General features: G+C 36.2%; 1 long non-coding RNA gene across 7 annotated transcripts in view; it reads right to left on the bottom strand.

Moving 5' to 3' along the window:
• The window catches only part of LOC143679389 (uncharacterized), a 259,400-nt gene that overhangs the window by 220,231 nt on the left and 15,082 nt on the right, over positions 1-24,087 (bottom strand). For 6 of the 7 annotated variants that reach the window (XR_013173710.1, XR_013173707.1, XR_013173709.1 and 3 more), the window contains exon 2: positions 5,076-5,222. This is a non-coding gene — a long non-coding RNA (uncharacterized LOC143679389). Of the gene's footprint in view, positions 1-1,765; positions 1,822-5,075; positions 5,223-24,087 lie in introns of all 7 variants that reach the window. The other variant, XR_013173708.1, reaches the window with a different exon arrangement.

Below are 24,087 nucleotides of genomic sequence, written 5' to 3'. Positions count from 1 at the left end.
ATCAATGAAAACATAGATAATGTGGAACTTACGATAATAGAAGTTCAATTTTTAAAAATAGTGTCTCCTAAAAGAATTTCATGAGAAAAAGGTGAAATATTCTAATCTATTTAATGAAAAAAGAATACTTTTAAAAATGCTTGAAAATTCTTCTTTAAGAAATAGTTTATGAAATAGAAGAGTTAAAACATGTAATGCCAGATTTTAAGGGGTTTTATAATGCTGTTTTGATGATGGAGATGCAGCTTATTAGAAAAGAGGCGTACCATGCCAGAAGAAATAAAGGATTTAAGTATTTGTCCTTAATGGAAAATCTGGAGGTTTTCTGAAAAATCACCTATGTGCAAGATCTCTTAGAAGTACATACATAACTTACTACAAATATAGTCAGTTTTAAATCATTTCCATTTCCATTAGACTCAATGTGTATATATATACAGAGAGAAAGAGAGAGTACACATGTAAAAGTTGATCTGCTAATCAGTAAATGAATATAATGAAATAGGGAACACTTCTTGGAGCAAGTAGCAGCTGAATCAATTGAATCGACACAGCAAATAAATAAAAATGGATTCTTGGCTCCTGAATCAACTTTCTAAGTGTGAAACAAAACAAATACTAGTACTCAAAACAACCTACCTGTAATTAAAATGGCAAATAGAGGTCAAATTTCAATGTTAAACATGATATTTCTCAGTACAAACTTATCTTTATCACTGTGCCACTCTTTCAAAAAGCATTTATAAAAATGTAACTATTTCAACAATATGGAAAATAAGTGCACAATACCTTAACAGACTTTACACTTTATCCCAGACTATAAATTCTTATATCTTAGAGATGTGGAAAAAATTGCTTTAAAAAACTCAAACTTGTATTCCATGAATGAAGGAAGGAATAACTTGCAACAAAAATCAGTAGAGGAAATTCAGCTCTATGGGGACAAATATATGTAAACCTAAGCAAGGAAAGAGGCTTCTCACAGATTGAAAGGGGATTTGACCAGCCCTGGGAAATCGTATGTTCTATCTCAGTATTGCTCATTGCAGGGCTTGTGCTAGTTCACTGTAAGTGTTTTTAGTTCTTTATGAGCCCCATAGTTGCCTTTTATAATCATTTTTAGGATGGGGTGGGCAGAAAGGAGTTTTATAGCAATAAAGAACTACCTTGTTGAAATTTGCTCATTCCTTGCATGGTTTTTACTGCTCCCCAACACTGTGCTCAAGTTTACAAGCATGTACTTAGACCTCTCTTAAACCCATACAGGAAAAGATTAAATTTGAACGTTGTAATATATGTGTAATACACACTTCTGCTGGCAGCCATTTTTGTTTGTTTCTCAGAGTTGGCAGTATAACATTTCTATCATGAGGAAGGAAACATATTTAAATGTGCAAAACTTCCTCAGGCATTTATAATACAAACTTGGAAAAAAGACTGTGGTAAATCACTTCTGAATAGTTTTCTAGTATGTGCTGGGTTTATGGTTATGTTTTCCTAAAAATATCTGCCATTTATGAAGGAGAAAGAGATAAAATAGGTTACATCATTTAATGATTTTCATGATTACTACTCAGAAAAGGTAAAAAGTATATCCTTCTAATTCAGAAAAGACCACATGTAAGCCATTCAGTATAGAATAAATTCTCTTCTACAAATATTAATTGAGCATCTGGTATACATAAGGCACTAAGCTAGATGCCATAAAGCAGGGATTCTCTGAATGCACCTGAACTCCTAACAATAGAAGAAAGAGAAAAATTACCTCCATGAAATTGGAGGACAGGATCTATTGCTTCAGTCATGGTAGATTGGGTTATGCTGTAGTAACAAATAACGCCAACATTTGCTTAAAACAGAAAAGGTTTACTTCTCATTCCTACTTTGTGTTCATCATAAGCATAAGCTGTCAAGAGAATCTACTTGGCATCACTCTCAAGCCAAGACCCATAGTAATGGAGAATCAACTATCTGAAATATTGCAGATTGCTTTGGCAAAATACGAGAGAGCTCTAGAAGACCTCACACTGGCAATTTAATTATCTATTCATAAATCATTAGCCAGAATTGAGGCGTCCAACTCTGGAGCCAAGAAGGCTAATCCATCCATGTGCCCAGAAAAAGAAGAGAGCAGATCTCTGGAAGTAGCATATGTCCACTGTAATTATTTTATCTAAAAACTTATGTGAATTTTGCATTCTAGTTCATGCTAAATCGATGATTATAAAAATAAAATTTAAATTACCACCAAACGAAACTGACAACCCATAATAAATTTTTGTTCTGTGGCACTGAGTACAAACAATGGTCAAATCTTTATAATCATGCAGAGTTCTGGACTTTATCCTGAGGACAATGAAAAGCTATTAAAGGATTTTAAACAAGGCCATGAAACAATCAGAATGTTGGTTTGAAAGGATCTCTCTGTTTGTCAGTGAAAAATGTGCTTAGATTGTAGAGCACCCCTTTAGACTAAAGACAGGGATAATACTTAGGAGGTGTACAGTAACACAGAAATGATGGTAACCCTAAACAAAGATTAGATAGAGACAGACAGATTTGAGAAATATTAAAGTCAAATTGAAAACATTTTGTGATCAAGGAAAAGGTAGAGTCTCAGATATCTCTAAGTGTTCCGGTTTGGCTAGATTTTACCATTAGATAGACAGTACAGTCATTCACTGAGAAGGGAATTAAGAGGTTGATTTAATAAAAAGTGATGAAGAGCTTAGTTGTAGACTGTTGAGTTAGAGGTTTAGATACCTAACAGCTCTTGGAAACCACCTTGCACCCATTTTAGATACATATTGTTCAAATGGAACGGACCATACACCTCAGCCTTATGGCCTGACCAGAGCGTTCCATTACCGTGGTTCAGAAATGGGCATGTGTCTCAAGCTAGGCCAATAGGATCCTTCCCTGGGACATTTTCTCCAAGTTCTTCCAAGAAAGAAATGTGAAATTTTCACTATAAAGCTTTAACAAGCAGTAGCTTGTTATGATATATTGCATGAATAAAAAGGTTGATATAAGCCCATGCTGGTAGCTATCATTACCACAACATGGGAAAAGCATGCCTGATATCAAAACCACACAGAGAAAAAAGGAGACAAGATGCTAATGACAGCCTATAAATTCTTTTGTCCAGCTATGTCTGTTCACTTACTAAAACAATAAAGTTCTATTTTTAAATTGAGTAGATGGAAATACTAGTGGTCAATGAGAGGGAGGGGTGAGGGGTATGATATGTATGAGCTTTTTCTTTTTTTTTTTTTTTCTTTTTGCATGGGCAGGCACCGGGAATCAAACCTGGGTCTTTGGCATGACCGGTAAGAACTCTGCTTGCTAAGCCACCATGGCCCATCCTTTCTTTTTTTTTTTTCTGGAGTAATGCAAATGTTCAAAAAAAATGATCATGGTGATGAATACACAACTATGTGAGAATATTGTGAGGCACTAATTGTACAACCATGCATGGAATGTTTGTATGTTAAGAATGTTTATATGTTTGTATATTGTTTTATCAGTAAAAATACATATCTTTTTAAAATCCTATTTTTATTATAGCTATACCATGTCAGCTTTCTGTCACTTGCAACTGAGAAATCCTGGCTGATCCCTGATGATTATGGGAAACCCAAAAGGAGTCAAAAGTCACTTGAAGCTCTTGAAGCCTTTGGAAATAATTGAGTAAATATAAAGGATTAGTGAAAGGGAATTTTCTTTGGGAGGAAAATTCAACTCAGTCTCTAAACTTCCTCCTTATTTTAATATTTTATGAAAATGCACTTTACATCCTCCTAGAAGATTCTTCTGTCCCCTCTCCTTCATACTGAAAATGCTTTATTTTTCATTATTTCTTTCCTTGATTAATTATTTTTAAAGAACTATTTAGTTGATTTTCTATTGGTACAGGGGCAAACAAGGAACAGAGAATTTAGAGAGGTATTGTTAAGAATAGAAAGCACAGTAATTTAGCAATAATTCTAGTGAATGGAATAATTTTAAATTATTTGGAAATCATTTCCCTCTATTTTCTATTAGCTCCATTAACTTAGATAATATCAATCTAGCATGGCTGATTAATGGAGAGTGATATTTGCATAAATGTTTCAATGCAAAAGATCTGAAAGGAGATCACTAGGACCAGATGTAATAGCAACCATAACTCTAACTTTAGGGTCCCAGTTTGGAAACTAAAGGAGATTTCCCATCATATTTAGCCCACGTAAAAGACTAACCATTTTCCCCACCCTTATAATGTGTGTTTAATACAATGTCTCCTCCACCAGATAATAAGCCCTTTGGGGGGGTCTGAGCCTCTGGTTTAGTCATCTTGGTGTCTTCATTCTTCTCTTCCAATAACTAACTACCTTCCCCTATGCCTAGTGTAGGGTTTTACACACAATAAGCAATAAGTAGAACTCTACCAAGAACATTAAAATGTTAATCTAGAATTTTCTGGAATACCCACAATCAAATGTACTTATCAGAAAGAGAAATCACACAGATGTTCTCATAACAAGCAAAATCCAAATCATTCAGGATTTCTGCTGATCATATTAGAATCATCTCTACTACTTAAAAAAAAAAAGAAAAGAAAAGAAGATTTCAAAATACCACTGGCTTTTTTCCATAAAAGCAATATTTAAACATAAAACAAGCTTGGAAACAAAATAAAAGTCTTTAGTGGCAGATGAATCTTTATCACAAACCATTTCTACTAAATGAGTAGTGCTGCTGACACTCCCTGGGAATTAACCTTTGCTGCTGCTTGTTTCCTGATGTATTGCTTGAATAAAAAGTATACAAGACTGAACTTCGTATATTCACTCAGACCTAAGGAAACATGAGTATACAGCAAGAAAGGTGCTGGGTCACCCACCCGCTGCAGAATGACACAATAACTGGTTCAGAAAACTCATACTCAACACAGGAAAAAGAAATGTCAGTACCAAATAAGTCCTTCCCTAAATTACTCATTCTCCCTTTAATAAATTTGGGTTTATTTTAGTCACAACCTTTTGATAATGTTATGGTTTCCAGAACCTTCAAGATCTTTAGAAGAAGGATACCTTGTAGATGTGGATGCTAATAAAGCAAAGCTTGGGAACACCAGAGCAGTGGAAGGATCTCTGGTTTCACAAGTTACTCCTTTCCATATGAACAGGACAATCTCTGCAATCCTTACAATATTCCATCTTCACATTCCTCTAGTCTTTCTGTGGGTAGTTAAAAAAATATGGAAGAAGGATTAGGAGAAGATAAAGGAGGCAGAGGAAGAGGAGGAGAACAAGGGGAAGAGAAATTAATATCCTTTGCATTCACAGAAATAAATGATTTTCTGAGAAGCTATTTGCATTATTAGTGTAAATTTATACCTCCATATATAGATACACAATTATGACCTTCTAAAAATTTTTTATTGCATAAAATATGGTTCCTCAGCCAGCCCATCTGCAAATGAACTATTGATACTGAATGCCTACAGAAAGAATACCAAGCCATGGGAGCTGTTCAGTACGGTGATGAAGAAGCCTGGCTTTAGAGCTAAATACACCTTCATGGGTTCAAGTAGAGCCTCCATCATTTACCAGATGTGTGAATTTGGACATATCATGTAAACCTTAAAATGTCTGGTAACCACATTTGTTCAACAGAGATGATAACACCTCTTACAGGATTTCATTAAAGGTCAGATGAGATAATGTCTGTTAAAAGACTAGCCTGCAACCTGGCATTTGACAAGTAATCAATAAATTATAGCCATTATCATTGCCATTAAAACAGTAGGAGCCCACTTAGAAACATAATATTCTGTCTTTTCTTTTGTCTTTCTAAATAATCAAAACCAAGTCTCAAAACCTTGAATGGCCTGCAAGTGCCATTTAATACATGTAATTGCTTTTATTTATTGTAATTATGTACAGTGCTGGTAGTTTCAGATTTGCATTGCTAATCAACCTTTCAAAGCATATTGACATTTAGGTTGGTTTTGAATGTTCAAAACCTTACAATTTTCCACAGTAAGCCCCAAATTTTCAGAAATCATAAAATTACTTTGAAAAAATCAAACATCATAGAGAAGTGCACATTAGTGTTCCTTTTTCATAGAGCATACTGTGTCACAACACTGACATTAATTCAGAAATTTCCCCTAGGCCAGGAAGCAACTTAATGTAATTTGAAGCCAGTGAGTAACTGGTGTTTAGAGAACATCAGTATGGGATGTAGCCAATACCCGCTGTGGAGACCTCAGAGTAATAACATATCTTAACTGAGCCTTCACTATACATCAATCCCTCTGCTGAGTGCTTACTTAGTTTATGTTAACTCACTCAATCCTCATCGCCACCCAATGAGGCAAGTACCATTTTTACTCCCATTTTTTTTTTTTTTTTTTTTATTTTACTTTTACATGGGCAGGCACTGGGAATCAAAACCCTGGTCCTCTGGCATGGCAGGCGAGCATTCTTGCCTACTGAGCCACCATGGCCCACCCTTTACTCCCATTTTATGGATAAAAAACTGAGGCAGGAATAATTAAATTGCTTGCATCATCACACACCTAGCAAATGGAGCAGTCAGTATTCAACAAGCATAGTGTTAAACTCTGGGATGGGTTTTCATCTATAATCACTGGTGAAAATTATAAATGTTAAGCATAATTTCGTGCTGTATTGTTCAAACCTATAGTTACTGTAAATTACTAGCAAAAATATGCTAACACAGACATCTCTCAGGTAGGAAACAAGGATACCACAGATATCATTTTGGATAGATTGCATCCAAAATTAATTCAGATTAACTTTAAATAATCTGCATCAGTAATTAGTTCCTGTGTTTGAAAATCAGTTTTTGCTCAAGCAACCCCTAACCCTACAAGCAATACCACAGTAATATAATATTCACTATAGGTAGTGCTTGGCTGATTGGAGTTGTCAAATATTTGTTGAATTAATAAAAATAATTACTGTAAATATTAAATTGTCTTGTACAGATCTAATACATGATAGGGTTTCCATATACTTGATATTGTTTACTTGAAGTATTAGGTTATTTTATTTACAAATGGACATCATAATTTTTCAAACATCTCTCGTTTAAAGCCTACAGGCATTGTTAGTGACAAGTTCCCAGGGAGACAGATAAGGCCATCATTGCTGGGCCTCGGCCAAACAGCAGAGTAGATGAACCTCACCCAGGTATGCCCAATCATGAACCTAATTTCCTCAGTCCTTCTCCTTCAATTTTTCTCTTCCACCTACTCTGAGATCCTTCATTTATTTAGTGAACAGCAAGAGCTGGAACTGGGTATCTTCTCCAGAACCATATATTTTAGAAGACTTCAAAGACTTAAACTCCCAGAAGGAGGCACCACCAGAATATTTTATTTATTCTTTTACCAATTCAACAAATATTCATTAAGCACATACTATGGCCAAGATACTGCTCCACGTATTGGTAATACATTGCGAAACAAAAGAGATCCCTCCACCACCCCACACCATCCATAAAAAAAAAAAAGTCTGCCCTCATGGAGTTTACACTCTAGTGAGCATTTCAGGCAATTGTCAGTCACCTACCAATATGTCAAAGGACAATCAAAAGAAACACCAAAACAGTTTCAGATAAATGGGAATGATAAAAACACACAGCACCTTTGGAAAGGTATAAATCTGGGCTTTAGAAGCAGACCAAGTTGGGCTTAAATCCTACCTCTACTGGCTGTTCAACTTTAGGCACACTGCTTATTACTTCATCAGTGAAAACATGGTCTAACAATTCTTTTAGCATTCAGTTCTTAAAAGAATTAGAGTAATGTATGTATGCTTCTGAGGAACTTAAATTCAGCTTCAGAAGGTTGAATTAGAACATGTGTTCCCACTCTGTGAATAAAAATAATCACTTAAAACTATAGGATGCTTTATACAGCAAGTTTGTATTTGTTATTATTTGTTGCTGAATGCCTAATTTAATGTTTTGAATTCTCTGGTAGCCTCAGACAAGTGGGTATTTTCATTCATTTGGTTGGCTAACAAATATTAATTGAACACTTACTATATGCACTAAGCACGAGGTAAATGAGGATTAAATAAAGCTGAATGTTACCTGCCCTCATGGTGCTTACTCTCTAATTGGTGTCAGGGACAATAAATGAGTAAGCAATTAAACAAACATATAATCACAAACTGTATTTCATGTTGTCAAGTTCAGAAACAACCCCTCCTTATCTGCCCTTGTCATCCTTCTAGTCTTTGGGTCCTTCCTCTAACATTATCTTCTCTATTTATTCAACCTGTGCTTTTCTACTTCATTCTTTCCCTCAGCTTAAAAGCAAACTCAAGTCCCTCTCATCCTCAAACTACACTATGACACCATACCAAGATATGTTCCCCTTTCTGCTCAAGGCTGCTTTTCCTTCTTACCTTTTGCAGTCAAGCTCACACCCTATTTGGTCTTCTGCCTACTGCAGATAAGAACTGCCAGCCACACAGCCACCTCCACCACTGCTGCTCCCACTCACCCCCATGGAACACACCTTCCAAGTGGCCAAGTGACCTCCCAATTACCAAATCCAACATTCCTGACCTTTCTGTTGTACTTAACTCTGTGGGCCAGTCCCTCACATTCAAAACTCCTCTTTTGCCTTCAGTAACCCTTTGCCCTTCTGACCTTAAGCCTTCTAAGTCTGCTTTGCTGATTTTTTAAACCTTTACCTCTTAATTTAGAGTCTGTCTTTCATCTGTTTCTTTGCTCCTTTATATATGTTCTCCCAAGAAATTTGTTTCTATTATTTGGGTTTCACTTCATTTAACATGCCTTTATTATGCCAGTCTTTCCTCTGGGAGAACATATCCCCAAAACTTCCTCAAGTACTAATATTCTCATCCTCAAATCTAGTTCTCAAGAATGGCCTCTTCCAGAAAAATTCTTTTGACAGTTCCAGTCTGGGTCAAGTGCCTTTTACAAGAAAGCCCTGTAACATTTTGTGCATTCCTCATTTCTTCCATCTTAAAAACTAGCAACTAGATAGACTCCTTTAACCTTACAGCTTCCTCAAGCTACAGCCTCATTTTTCTGCTTCTTTTCGTAACCAAGGTGCCCATATGTCCCAGTTTCCTTGGGACGGCCCTGTTTTACACATGTTGCCTTAGTATCCCATCTAGTTTTGCAAATGTCCTAGATTTTTTTCATTGTCTATAAATAAAGTAATATTACTAATAATGGCATTTGAATAGATGAGGATGGTTTGAGAGACATCTCCTTGGTACTTCTAGCAACTGTCATGGTCTTGGCTCATGTGCAGTGAATAGATTTCTGACTTTAATACTTGGTTAAACCTGAAAGTCAATAATGGTAATCCATCTCTCTTTTCCTGACCCTTTTGTGATACAACAGAACTACCACCTTGCTTTCAAGGACAATATGTTGGTACTGGCTGGTAAAACAAAGATGTTTGCAGGAACTGCTGGGGACAACTAACTCATTCTGCTCCAGAGTGGGGCTGCTACCCTGTCGAGACTCGGTGTACCAGCCAGTTGGGCTCTGGCCCACGCCACAACCTAAGAGAAGCACAAGGCTGCTAGGTCCTAAATGGTGGAGTCACTGAGAAATGGAAAGAATCATGAGTTAGATAAAGTGAAATGTATGAAGGAATTGAGGCTGAGTAGGTCTACCTTACCTACTTAAAACATATAAAAAGCGTAGCACCCTTTTTCACCAAACCCTTTCATAGCAATGAATTTGTAAATTGTAAATTCATGTTTAGTGAAATATTAAGTATTGAGTTTCAATTTCTTAGATAGTGATGAATGTTTGTTGACATTAACACAGAATGTTAATTGCACAAAAAATTAGTTTTATATATCCTGGAGAAACATAAATACCTATTGCAAAAGTTAATAGTGAGTTTAAGAAGACTTTGCCCAAAGATGATAAATTTCATGTGTAGCATTTTCATATCATTCTATGAGGCATGACTTTTCAGTTATTATTTTACCTGTGCAAAATTTGAAGTGATCACTATTAATGTGTTCCTTTCATTAGCAGAAAAACTTTGCAAATATTAAAATGATCCTCAACTGGTAGCATTTACTCTGAGCTTACCAGGTAACCCATCACCAGTAGAGAGAAAAGTTTCTTAATTAAAAATATTAAAGTGTCAATAATTTCAAATTTTAAATCATAAAATGAAATTCTGAAGATGAATGCAGGAAATGTTATGAAAAAAACATAAAGTAAGACCGTATATAATAATAAGACCACATTAGAAAAAAGTACATTCTTTAGAAAGATAATAGTATTAGAGAAACAACCGAGAACCCCCATCAAATATATGGACATATTCTAAAGATAATTATTTTGCTTATGCTGTTTTTATTGTCCAGAAAATCAATATAATTAAGATTATAATATTTTTCTTTACTAAACATAAATATTCGATATTTTATTTAAGATAATTTTATTTTTGAGACTCGCTTTTGAAAAAGACTTTTATAGATCCACCAGATTCATTAAAGCCAGTTTAACAAATAATTATTTTGAAATTATATCATTTTATTCATCAAACTGTACATGTTAAGAGTGAATTTTATGATATGTTATCAAAATAAATTTATATGGTCTATAAATTATGCCTCAATAAACCTAACTTTTTCAAAATTGTGTAAGCATATTCTTCCCTCCTTCACTCTCAAAAGTGTCCCAGCTGGGAGAGTAAGTTATATGTTCACCTGGTAATAGCAAACTATTGAGCAAATTGCCTTACCTCCCTGCCTCTATGTCCCCATAATCCACTCACTCTTCAGTTCACTTCAGTTGGATTTCAGTGCCATCTCTCCTCTCTAGTCATTCTTCCAGATATCACTGACATGCATTTTGCCAAGTTAGTGTTTTCTTGTCACCTTACTCAACCTCTTCATTAGGCAACACCGTTTACCACGTTCATCTTCAAATGTCTCCTACTGACTTCCATGACTTCACATGATCCTGTATTTCTTCTCATCTACTGACTGTTCCTTGTCACTTTCTTTTGCTCATTCTTCTTTCCGATCTCTAATAATTGGAATGACCCTAGACTCTGTCTTTTTCTATTTCCATTCTTTCCTCATTTTACCACATTCAGTCCCATGGCTTCAAATACTATTTATATGTTGATGACTCCCAAATTTTTATCTCTAGCCCTGACCTTTCCACAGAACTCCATAATTGCCTATCTAACTGCCTACTGTACCTCTCCATTAAAACTTCTCCTATGCCTTCCTATTGCAGTAGTAATAAAACACAAGCAGAAAATTATTGACTACAAGATTCTGCATAATCTTAACCCCTTCCCACCATCTCTGGTCACATCCTCTTGTTCAGACTGCTCCATCTGCACTGGCATTCTTTACTTTCCTGGAACCCTCCAAGTTAATTTTTACCTCAGAGCCCTCATACATAGTATTCCCTCTTATTGGAACTCTTTGAATGGCTAACTCCCTCTCATGATCCAAGTCTCAGTTCAGCATCTGCTCTTCAGAAAGTCCTTCCCCAACAATTTATCAAAAGATACCTACCCAACCCCCACCTTATCACAGTCCCTCTCTAACATAGCCCTGCTAAATCTTTCATAGTACTTCTCAATGGCTGATGTCATTTATTCATTCAAGAGTTTATCAACTGTTTCTCCCACTCACATATAAGATACATGAAAAAGCTTATGTGTTGTATTCATTACAAAATACCTATGCCTACCTTAACAGAATCTGTACATAGTAGAAGTTCAATAAACGCTGGTCAAATGTCAATTCATCATTTACCTCCTCTTGAAACTATAGGTCTTTCTCTTTTATCTTACTTAAGCTCTTGGTAGATGGGAACTGGGTCTGTTTTAAATGCCACTTTACCCCCCATAATAAAGTAATATATATGCATTAACTAACTATAACAGCTACTATTTGGGACATCCAGTGTGTTGTAAGCATACACAGTTATCTATTTACTTTCCAGAATAATACCACAATTTTTATATTATTGCCTCCATTTTATAAATGAGGAAAGTGAAGCTAGTAACAGTTGAGTAAATTGGCCAAATCTTCAAATTAATAGGTGATAGAGTCAGGATTTAAACCCATGGTGCTCTGATTTCAAAGCCTATTCAACTGAGCTACCTCCTTAACAATAAAAATAGCTCTGCAAAAAAAAAAAAGGAATTAAACATTAAATTAATATTTAAAAGGCTTAAGCTTAATATTTTTAAAAGTCACCTCTCATACACTCCACAATAAGAAACCGCTCTTCATCTTAAAACAAAGAGAAACTTTTCTTAATCATTAGTGAGTGCTTATATTAAATAGCATCTGTCATTTATACACCAGAGAGACCAGATTTGTCAGGCAGGTGAAGAAAATAAACCTCTGGGAAGTCTATTATTAGCTCAGTGTACAAAAGATCATGGTGGGATGGGGAGCTCAGGTTGTCATATAAAATGTAGATTTTTGGACTCCAGTCATAGAAATCCTGATTCAATAGATCTGCTTGGTGTCCAGAATCTGCTTTCTTAACCATCCCCCGCCAGGTGATCTATGGCAGGTGGTCATCAAAACACCTTCCAGAAACCCTGAGAGTAGCATCAGAGGGGAAAGGGATACAGCATGGGGATGTAGGAAGTGCCAAAATCAACCTCTGCTAAATTCATGGCTATGCCAAGTGCTGGCCTTGGTGGGGAGGCATAATTACTGTGGGTAAAGTGAGTTCATATCTTTGGGTGGAAAATCATCTATGCATGCCAAATATCAATATTGTGCTTCATCTGAGATTCTCTGTTCCCTTTATCCTGCCCCACCTTTCAAACTGTGGTGATGGGAACAATAACAAATCTGTATTACTTGGTTTCTTTGGAGTTACTTTTTATACATTGCCTTAAAATCATGTGTTTATTGTTTAAATTGATAAGATTAAGGTGACTACATAAAAACTATTATCGATATTTATTTATTCTTTGGCCGTTCTCCATGACTGTCCTTTTTTTCAATCTCAAAATTATGCCTTATTTGGCAAATTTCTGCTAAATAGATTAAAGTGCCTGATATTTGTACCTAATTCTCAACATTAAATTTCATAGGAGTTACAGGTAGAAATGAGAAATATTTTCATTACCAATATATCCATTTTACGAGTAAGCAAAGTGAATAGGGATAAAAAGGGAAAGATTAATAACAATGAAAAGACAAAGACTAAAATGGTCTCTACATCTGTAGCAAGTCCTTTATATTTATCAAAGAGGTGATAAAGCAGGGAGAAGGGTGCTTAGATGAAGGAGCTGGTATTCTTCTGGCTGACTGTTTGGTCTTACAAATCACTCAGAATCTCTGTGCCTCTCTTTTGTATAAAATGGCAGAGTTGGATACAATAAACACTGAGGCCCTCTCACCAATAACCTTGATAAATATGGGTGATTGCATCCTTCTTTTAAGGAGTAGCTTAACAAAAATATAAAATAGAAATCCAGCCAATCTTTGGTTTGACTTATACTTTAATGAAGTTGTCATAAAGTTACAATCAGCAGATCACATGCAAGAAGATTTGGGAATCTTCTCAATTTTTCTGTCATGCGAAACATTAGTTCTGAACTGAGTTCTGCCCTCTTGGCTTAGTTTTCATTGCTCATAACTGATCAGGAATAGAGGGGTGCATAATGGAGGAGAGAAATGGGTGTTTTAGAAATTCTTTTCTGCTAGATGAATTAAGTATAAAGAGAGAGACTCGAGCCTCTTTTCTATTGGATTATAGGTTGTGCTAACAGATAACCAATCAATAAATAGACAGGTAGAATATTTTTGGAGCAGCTACTAAGTGGCCAGAACTGAGCACCACAAATAATATAGGGTACCCACCTTCATGGAATTTATCATCTATTTACTGAGAGAAAATCTAACAATGCCTGCATTATACACAGAAAAACTGTTAATAAATATGCCTCAGTGCAAATATTTCTAGATGGATAAAAGGGAATAATGTTCATAAAAATAATCTAACTGTGCAATCTATATGGTGAACTGAAATAAAAGAGGCAAATGAAATCTCCAAATTGGGTCCACTGTCTGACTAGCTCACACCTCCACGATCATACTACATGAAAGTTAGAGCAAACTGTTCTTTGCTAGGAGAACAGTATAATGCCATTCAAGGCTAAATTTCAGGCACAGCTCAGAAGCACTTTTCAAAAATCTGATTTCCAAGCACCCAAGGGGAGTCAACTTTTTAAGAAGAGTCTTCTAGTATGTTTTCGAAATCTTTTATAACCTCTAAAGAAATATTTTTAAATTGGACTGGACAATGAATGGAGATTCTTAATTGTAGTTTTTTTGTATTGTGCCTGAATATTAGCTAGGATAATGGACAAATGCCTATGGGTTTTGTCTTAAAAATCTTTTTTCATGAACAAAAGAAAAGGTCCTTATAATGGAGAACTAGTTCCAAGATATACAACTTAAGAGGAATATGGGAAAGGAATTATTTTTCTCCAAAATACTTTCCTTCATTCTCCTAGTTCTAAATGGTTATTGCGGTGGGTTAGGGTTTTTTTTTTTTTTTTTTTTTTGATAGAACAATAGACTCTTATTTCCACAAAACAAATGGTATAAGCAATCAAAAAATTACTTCCCTAATGGAAGACACATTAAAAAAAGAGAGAGAGAAAGAAAAAAACTCACTCCCTAACAAAAAACAAAGAATAATCTCCAGTATACTATAGTTCCTATTCAAATGGAAGAAAATAAAATGAGCTTTTAACATAATGATTTTACTGTTGAGAGAGCACCATCCCCATTTTCACATTTCAAAACATGTGCCAAACAACTCAGAGGTATTGGAGAGAGCGTGAGGAAGATCAGAGAACAAGTATTTCTTGGCATCCCAGACTAACTGTGCCACAGGCACAAAGGATTATGAAATGAAAGGTTGTTCCTCAAGTAGGAAGGCGTGTCTGTTTGTCCCTTAAATAACAAAACTTCTATTTGAATCTTTTTTTTTAACTAGAGGATCAGAACATTTAATTGCAGATCTACTTATGGGTAAACTTGTGAAATAATAGGTAGTAGTTCTTTCTATCAAGTGCCTTCTGCACAGCAGGCACTTTACATAATATTGCATTCAGCCTTCACAAAAGCCTGCAAGAGGAGAAACAACCTTACAGAGGCAGAAACTGAGACTCAAATGCTTAAATGATCAGCCCTGGTCCCATAATATATACATGGATTCAAATTTGAATTATTTCTGGCCCAAAGCCTGAGTTCAACCTCCCCTTTCTCATCACTGCCACCTCTCGATCTACCCCAAATTCTCACACTTCTCCAAAGTCTCCCAAAAAAGGAGGAAATAAAAACAATTCACATAACTTATTAATGATTTAATGTGTTATCTGTCCAAGAACTTACCAGAGAGAATAATATTTAAACTTCAGTCTCCAGTGGCAACATTTCAAAGCATCTAGAAAGGAGGGATTTTTCTAAGGCTGAGGTAAAACTTGGCCACACCTTTCAATCACCCCACATGGGGCCATTTTGTTGTGCAACCTCAGGGGTGCAGGCACACGGAGTTTAAGAGAATGGTGGTCCCTGGAGCTGTACAGGGTGCTACCAGTATGGCCATGTGACCATGGTAATAATCAAATGTTATTGATTAAAGAGGCTTTATTGATCATTGCAGTCCATTATCTGCTTATTTTACAGAATATCAGGGCTAGAATAATTATAATGATAAATATATCTAGAGAATGGGGGATTAAGACCAAGGGAGAGGGGAGAAAACGAAGGCACAACAGAGGCAAGTTTGCCAAATTTACAAGTTAGGTCACTGGAAGAAAATGTAACTCCATCAACACCTCCCTTTCCTACTAATTTAGCAACTCAAAAGGCTAAGGATTGACCTGATAAATCAAGTGAAGTTTATTTCAATGATCACAGAGCAGAATTCTAATCCAGGTACAAGTTTTTCTTATAAGAAAAAGGTCATGAATATTTCATTCCTTACCTACCAGCTTTAAAATCAGTCTTCTAAGCTTCCTGGTCCAATTATTCCTTAGACTAGGAAGTGTTTATAAAATTTAGAATGAGACTGAACACTTTTGGAAATTCTGTTTGATCTTCTAATTGCAAAGTGCTTGTTTAGCAAACTAGAGCTTTGTAATAGTGCCTCCAAACTGTGTGTTCTAGTTTGCTAGCTGCTGGAATGCAATATACCAGAACTGCAATGGCTTTTAAAAAGGGGAATCTAATCAGTTGCTAGTTGACGGTTCCAAGGTCAAGGAAATCCCAATTAAAACTAATCTATAGAATTGTCCTATCTAAGGCATCCAGGGAAGATACCTTAATTCAAGAAGGCCAGTGAAGTTCAGGGTTTCTCTCTCAAGTGAGAAGGCACATGGCATACACAGTCAGAGTTTCTCCCTCATCTGCAAAGGCACATGGTGAACACCGTCAGGATTCCTCTCTCATCTGGAAGGGCACATGGCAAACACAATATCATCTGCTAGCTTCTTCTCCTGGCTTCCTGTTTCATGAAGCTTCCCAGGAGACATTTTCCTTCTTCATCTCCCAAACTCACTGGCTGGTGGGCTGTGCTTCTCACGGCTATGTCGTTCTGCTCTGCTCTCTCTGACTCTCTCATTCTCCAAAATGTTTCCTCTTTTATAGGACTTCAGAAACTAATCAAGACCTACCCCAATGGGTGAAGACATGTCGTTACCTAATCCAGTTTAATAACCACTCTTGATTAAATCACATCTTTGGGGAGATGATCTAATTACAGTTTCAAACATACAGTACTGAATTGGGATTAGAAAAAACGGCTGCCTTTACAAAGTGGGTTAGGATTAAAACATGGCTTTTCTAGGGTACATACATCATTTCAAATCAGCACACTGCAGTTGCCTAGGTTTCCAAAGAACAGCTTCAGGGAGTTCTAGAAAATATTTGATTTGCTGATTGCCAGAATTATCTACCTCAGGACTGAGGAAAGCTAAATCATAGGCAGAATCAACGTGATTGAAGAGGATTTGGGAGCAAGGGCCTTTTCAGCTTGTTATCAAGTTCTTGAACTCCTCTCCACCTACACCATGATCACTCAAGGTTTGCCACCAACACAGAGTTCCACTACTTTAAAACAACAACAACAAAAAAATCCTTTGACTATCAAGTCACACTGAGAATTCTGTAGCTTCTGAATATGAACTATTAGCATTGGAATATTGTGCTTAGTGGACTGGTGAGGACAGCAATCCATAGACATAATTGCTATGAAGACTCAGTCTAAATTTTCTATGCAAAAAAAAGGACAATTAAGGCACAGACATTTCATTAAAATAATGTTATCTTATTAGAAGGATGAGACATGCTAGTATGAGCCTTAAATGAAGAGCTTCAGTGTTTAAAGAGAGAAACTAGATTTATCATGAACTTGTTTTTATGTTTTTGTTTTAAAAGCGTAATCATTCTCTGGAAAGTCATTGGCTAAGATTTTCCCTCTACTGCAGAGAGCTGTGGAAAATACACATTAATATTTGGACTCTAGAAACACTTTTAATCTTCTTTGCCACGCTTCCTTTATAAGAAATGTCAGCACTAACCTTCTTATTGAAAGAGAAAAGGAAAGAATGGATGAATAAAAAGGAAAAAATAAAAGTATTTTATCTCCAAATCTTAAAAGGTAACATATGAAAGCCTGTGTGTTCTACTCTAACATTTTTCAACAAAGAATCACAATCCCCTAGGATTGGAGAATATTTTCACGAGTGTTTTCAAACTGAGAGTATTTTCAAAAAGCTTCTATCAGTGTCCTGGGCCCTAGCACTGCCTGGAGGGACAGTGAAAAGAAAGGGAAAAGAGGGTGTCAGGGGAAAGTGTATGTGCAGGAAAGGGACTACCAGATAGGAGAAATGTCACACCCTTGCACTCTGCTCCACACCCCATTACCACAGAACTATTGTGATGAGAAAAGACTGACACTTGATTACCCACAATAGTCTGATGTCAGACTGGTCCTTCAGTCTATCCTTACAGAGTGGACATAGAGTTGACTATAATCCGAGGTCAGAAATGTTTGCTTGGATTGGAAAGAAATGTAAGGTAAGCCTCAGGAGACTCCACCCCAACTTGCCACCTTCCCAGGACATAAGCTGAAACAGTGTAGTTGCACTGATTGCCATGCCATTCTGGAAACCCCTGCAAAATAAGACTCCATCTTAGAACACAGAAAGTGCCCATATCATCTGTGGCATTATTCGTCATTTGACAGAGGAAATATCTCCAGAGGCTGAGCTATTGGAAGATTTCAAATTCTTCACACAAAGCAAATTGAAGATACCTGATGCCCAACTTGAACATAGTATCTTACTATTAGAAAATTCCTTTCTACAATTTTGAAATTGAACCTATGTTAATTTCACATTTTTATAGGGAAGATTTTTCTAGTTAATTTTTTAATTCAACATGCATTTATTGTGCTCCTACTATGTGTCAAGTGTCATAAGGGATGTGGTCCCTGCTATAGAGGAAAACTAAGGTTGTAGATAAATACATTACAAAAACATGTGGTAAGGAAAAGTAAATACAGAATACTGAAGTGAAGTGGGCACAGAGCAACAGAGTAGATTTTTTAAGCCAGTTTCCTAAGTAAAATTCCTTTCCTGAAAGAATTCTCCATCAGTTATTTGATACCAGTCAGGAATCCCTGACTAGGATACTTATTTCCCAAGTAAACTTGTCAAAATTTCCAGATTATGAGTTAATGATATAATTCAATCATTCCACAATTACTTGAGCACCTACTAAGTGTGTAGATAATTCATCTTCTGATTTCTAGACCATGAATCAATGATTTGATGAGCCTCAAGCTATCCAGAAAATTTTAATCCTTGAGCAGAAATAGCTGAGTCTTTCACTTGTTATTCTTTCTTCAGCAATCTGGGAAGAATTCTACATGAGTCTGGGTAAAATAAAAATAAAAATCACCTTACTAATCCAGGGAAATTTTACATCAGCATATCAAATTATATCCAAATAGCCAATATGAAAATTGCTATCCAGATTTCATAGCATAATCAAAGAATAACAAGGAAAAAAAGTACCTTCAAAATATGATCTAGGTAAGATAACCAACAATGTTTATCTTCCCCTGAGCTATTGTGATGATTAATAAGATAATATTCACAAAGGACTTTGAAGGAGTAATGCAATGTACTTTGAAGAATTATCTTTTTTTTATTAATGAGTTTTGATTCTGACAGCCGCCAATTGTACTGTAGCCATAGTAAACCCTCGATCTTCCCCTCATAGGAAGGGAAACATGACACAAGAGAACAGATAGCATGTGGTGGCAGATGATACTTGGTCCAGGGGAAAACCAGATCTTGCTAGAGACAGAAGCTATAGGTAAAGAAACTATAAATTTATCTGGAGGGGCAGGTGGTATTAAGAAAGGACTAAGGACATATGGAATAAAAATAAATAATAGGGGGAACAAATGTTAAAATAAATTTAGTTTGAAATGCTAGTGATAAATGAAAGCGAGGGGTAAAGGATATGGTATGTATAATCTTTTTTTTCTGTTATTGTTTTATTTCTTTTTCTGTTTTTTATTTCTTTTTCTGAATTGATGCAAATGTTCTAAGAAATGATGATTATGCAACTATGTGATGATATTGAGAATTACTGATTATATATGTAGAACAGAATGATATGTTAATGTTTTGTTTGTTGTTAATTTTTTAAATTAATAAATTTAAAAAAAACAAAGAAGGGACTAAGGAAGGCATAGAAGGCAGCACACCTTGTTACATAGAAAAAAAATCTAAACAGAGAAGCCTGATTTGCCTATACCAATCAAAAGAGTACTATATTACAGGTAGTCAGTCATTTATGTACTCTTATACCAAATATTAAACTATGTACCAGGCAAAGTGCTAAATGATGGAGATATAAAAACAAAACTGGCTCTGCTTTCAAGGGGCTTACTCTTTAATTTTGGAGGGGGGATTAAAAAGGGGATGGAAGGTAAGTAAGCAAATACCTAACACTGAAGAATTGTCAATTATATGAAAGAAATACATTCAGGGTAGAGAGGAGACATAGAATTGCTCCGTTTTCCAGGAACAGAAGTACTTGGAGAACTTCTAGAAGTATTGTCTTGAAAGATGGGCAGGACAGGGAAAGTCATTTCAGGCACAGGGGGACCGTGGGTCACATAGACTCCATGTGAATGGTATCCCCTAGAGTCATGCGGTACACAAGTGACCCAGGAGATGAGTAAAGGTTTAAGGATAAGAGGCCAAGCTTGGTCAGAACATAAGAATGTTAATTCTTATGTTAATTCTTATTCTTAATTCCACCTCTAGGAATTAAGGTTTATCCTCAGGGCATTGGAGGCCCTCAGAATTTTGTTTATTCGGGGAACAACATGATCACATTCTGTGTTTTTTGAAAGCTCTCTCTGGCATTGGCATGAAATCTGGATTAGAGAGAAGGCTGGGCTGAGAGACCAGTTAGGAAGCCTCTTCCAATTGTGCTTGTAAATGATTCCAAGAGATGGAGAGGAAGGGACAAACACAACACATGGTAAGGAGGTAACATCAGACCAGGCTACTGATAAGGGTGGCAATAGGGAGGGGTGGGAGAGAGAAGCCTCATGAAGGTGACTCCCAGATTCAGGTCTTGGTTGACAGGGTGAATGAGGAATTAACCATCAAGATAAGGAAAAGGGGAGAAAGAAAAAATCAGTGGGGCAGAAAATGAATGGCTTTCCTTCTTGTGTATTCGATATTTTGGCTACTGGCTTCACCACTCATCCTGGCACTGAAGGAACCTGTGTACCTCAAACTCCTCTTATATGGCAGAAAGAGAAGATACTCCAGCAGAGCAACAGGGGCTCCAGAAATAATTCTCTCTCCTAATCCTTTCTTGGGTTATTCCTTCCTTATGTTGCCCTAGAAATACGCATTCAATGCCTTAAAGTTTTTTAGAAGCAAATTTCTAACAATGCCTCTGTCACTCCCCCTTTCAGTTTCATTACTGGTGCCTAAATGAAAATAAAAGTTCAAACTAAGTTCAGGAAACCTGAAAACACTTTTTAGTAGTGGAACTTCAGCACTAAGGGTTTCTTTAGTTCTTAACTTTGTTTCATGTGTTAAATATTAACTTGAATTTCATAAGAATTGGTTTTAGCAGGTAGTATTTATACTTGCCAATTAAAAATGTGTCAACAGTAACAAATATCTCCAACATCCTCAACATGACGAATATATTTCCATGACCTAGACGTTAAAGCATGAAGAAATACCACAATATGATAATTAGCCTGCCATAATTATAGGAATATCCTACTTTTAGGCAAATCAAATGCAGAAAAACTTGTTTAATTTTAAAACCAAAAAATTGGGGCTTCATTATATAGGAAATTATCACATCATTTCCATTAAAAAAAATTAACACTTGTGGGGAAATCAAAATATGATTTGCTAAAATTTTATTTAATGTTAACTAAAGTTTAAAATAAGATGTGAGTAAAACATAGTCAACTATTAAAAACTACTAATTTTAACCATAATATGCTAAAGTATGATTTTAAATGATTAGGACAAATTTTTTTAATTGTATAAGAAGCTTGAGGCAAGTTGCGAAATGTTGAGAGAGATTAGCCAGGTAACCCCAAATAAAGCATGCAGCACAGATACCCTGTCAATACACTGAATCCTTCACAAATACTAGTTTCTCATTTATTGCTCCCTATCCCTCCAGATATGCAAAAATATCTATTAGTTAAGTAGGACAGGATAATGGTTGACATCCCAGTCTTATCGGGACATCACGGTTTTAGACTATCAGGGGCAACAAGAATGCTTGGCACATCTCCTTATTTTTTCTCCACAAATACCTTTGCAATAAAAAAGGATACAGGAGAGGAATGCAAGGGTAGGTCAGTGGTAGAATTCTTGCCTGCCATGCAGGAGACCCGGGTTCAATTCCCGGACCATGCAGTTCCCCACAAAGCAAACAAACAAACCAAAACTCAATAAATGGTACAGCAATAACAGGATATTCACATGGAAAAATAATGAAATGTGATCCAGCCATATGGCATACCAAAAAAAAATGGCATAGGAGTTTGAAATTCATGAAAATAAAATTTTCAACCTCTTGCAAAAAGAGATATAAAGGAGACAAAGTTAATATCATTACTCAGATAATACAGAATTGGAGAGGTGATGAATGCCTTGCCTTCTCTTTAATAAGCTCCATTTTCCTAATCTAAGATCTGTAAAAGCCAAAGCAAAAACACAATGCATTCAATGAGTTAGAAAAGCCTACAAGTTTCCGTTTTAGGAAAAAATTCAAGGTGATTGATGAATGTTTCTATTTGGCCCAGGTAAGGAAGATGGCAATTAAGTGATCACTGCAAACAGTAGAGTGACAAAGGTATCAAGTCATAACAAAGTGAGTGTATGTCTTATAGGTTTAATGAGCTGTCTCATATCATTGGGGGGTATACAAATAATACAATCTCTCCCCAACTCTATTGGCTATTATTACTGTGTACCATCCAGTTCGCCTGTACTCTGAACAGTGGTTTCCTTAGCGATATTGTGGTAGGATTACATAACATTTCAGACACTTACACTGATCAACATAGTTTCATTTGGATTTGTAAGAGTAGTGAAGTTGTTGTAATCATACATAATCCAAAGCTCACTTTCACCAGCCAGTCAGAGTCTATTTGGCAGCCTCCACAGTCTGGAGGTGAGGGGCATACCTGCTTTCTGTCATGCCACCTTTTTCCCAGAACTTACCCCTCTGGTGAGGGGTCCAAGTAGAGGGAAAGGGAAAACAACATACATTGCCTCCTTATCTGACTGCACATGATGAGCTAGGGATGGTCTCATTAAATGTTCATGTCTATTAATAGAGTTTTTCACAGGAGCCCCATGTGGGCTCATTGTGGACATGCAGTGCTGACTGCCCTTTAGTTACACTTGCTGGGTGACCTTTGGCTGACAGGAATACCCATGTGCCTTGAGGAACATGCCTCTTTGCTCAGTGTCCCCAGAACACCCTAAAACCTAATCTCAAAAATCTTCTACAGCACCCAACCATGGGGCAGTAAGCACAGGAACAATCCATTTTACATACAGGCTGCAAATACAGAACTTGAGGATTGTCCCCTGAGGCAGACACAGCTAATTGTTTCTGTGATGCCTATTCCCTACTTCTTCCATAACAGAACCTCAATTTAGTGTGATGGCCACCATGTAGTCAGTTAAGTTGTTTTCTTTCTAACCTTTCATGAAACTCGGGATGGCCATTTGACATACTTTTGACCACTAAGAAATAAGCATAAATGAGGGTTCTGATTTCATTGTAAAAGGAAACACTGGGGGCTGCCATCTTGTTGCCATGATAAAATAAAGGCATGAGGAAAAAGGCAGGTGAATCAGAGTATCAGCCCTCATATCATCCATTGAATCAAAGCCAGTGGCACCTCATGTCCAGAATTCTTATTATATGAGAAAAAAAACCATTTGTTTAATCTACCCTTTGTTGGGCTCTCTGGTACTTGCAGCTAAAGCATTCCTAACTAGGTTCCGCCCAGCCATGTTTAGCTGATGCTCTTTTCCCCTTTGAGCCGGCTCTGCCAAATTAGGAAGAAAGCTGTGAGTACATATATAAGGAAACAAATTATCAGTCTCCTTTCTTGCAAGTTGTCATACACTGCAAAACAAGAACCTTTCTGGGCCCTGAATATAACTTTTATTTCCATATCCCTTGTCAGTATGACACTCTAACCTTGTCAATTAAAATATATGACACTCTAACCTAACTTCAATCACCTATAATCATGTTTTTTTGAGGAGTTTTATGACTGTTTTGGTTGGTTATAGCTGTTTAATGATAATAATAATCCAGGTCCCCTTACCTCTTTATTATAGTGTAGGGCATCCTGATGGGCAGCTCTTAGCCTGTCTGAACAGGAAATGAAATTGTATATGCAATATGATTGCATCCATATAAAAGCTAAGATTAAACAGGAACAAACAAAAACTATGGAAGAGAA

This window comes from Tamandua tetradactyla, chromosome 4 (assembly GCF_023851605.1).
Source record: "Tamandua tetradactyla isolate mTamTet1 chromosome 4, mTamTet1.pri, whole genome shotgun sequence".
NCBI lineage: Eukaryota > Metazoa > Chordata > Mammalia > Pilosa > Myrmecophagidae > Tamandua > Tamandua tetradactyla.
Note: the sequence above shows the minus strand (reverse complement) of the source record. Positions and strands in the feature narration are given on the sequence as shown.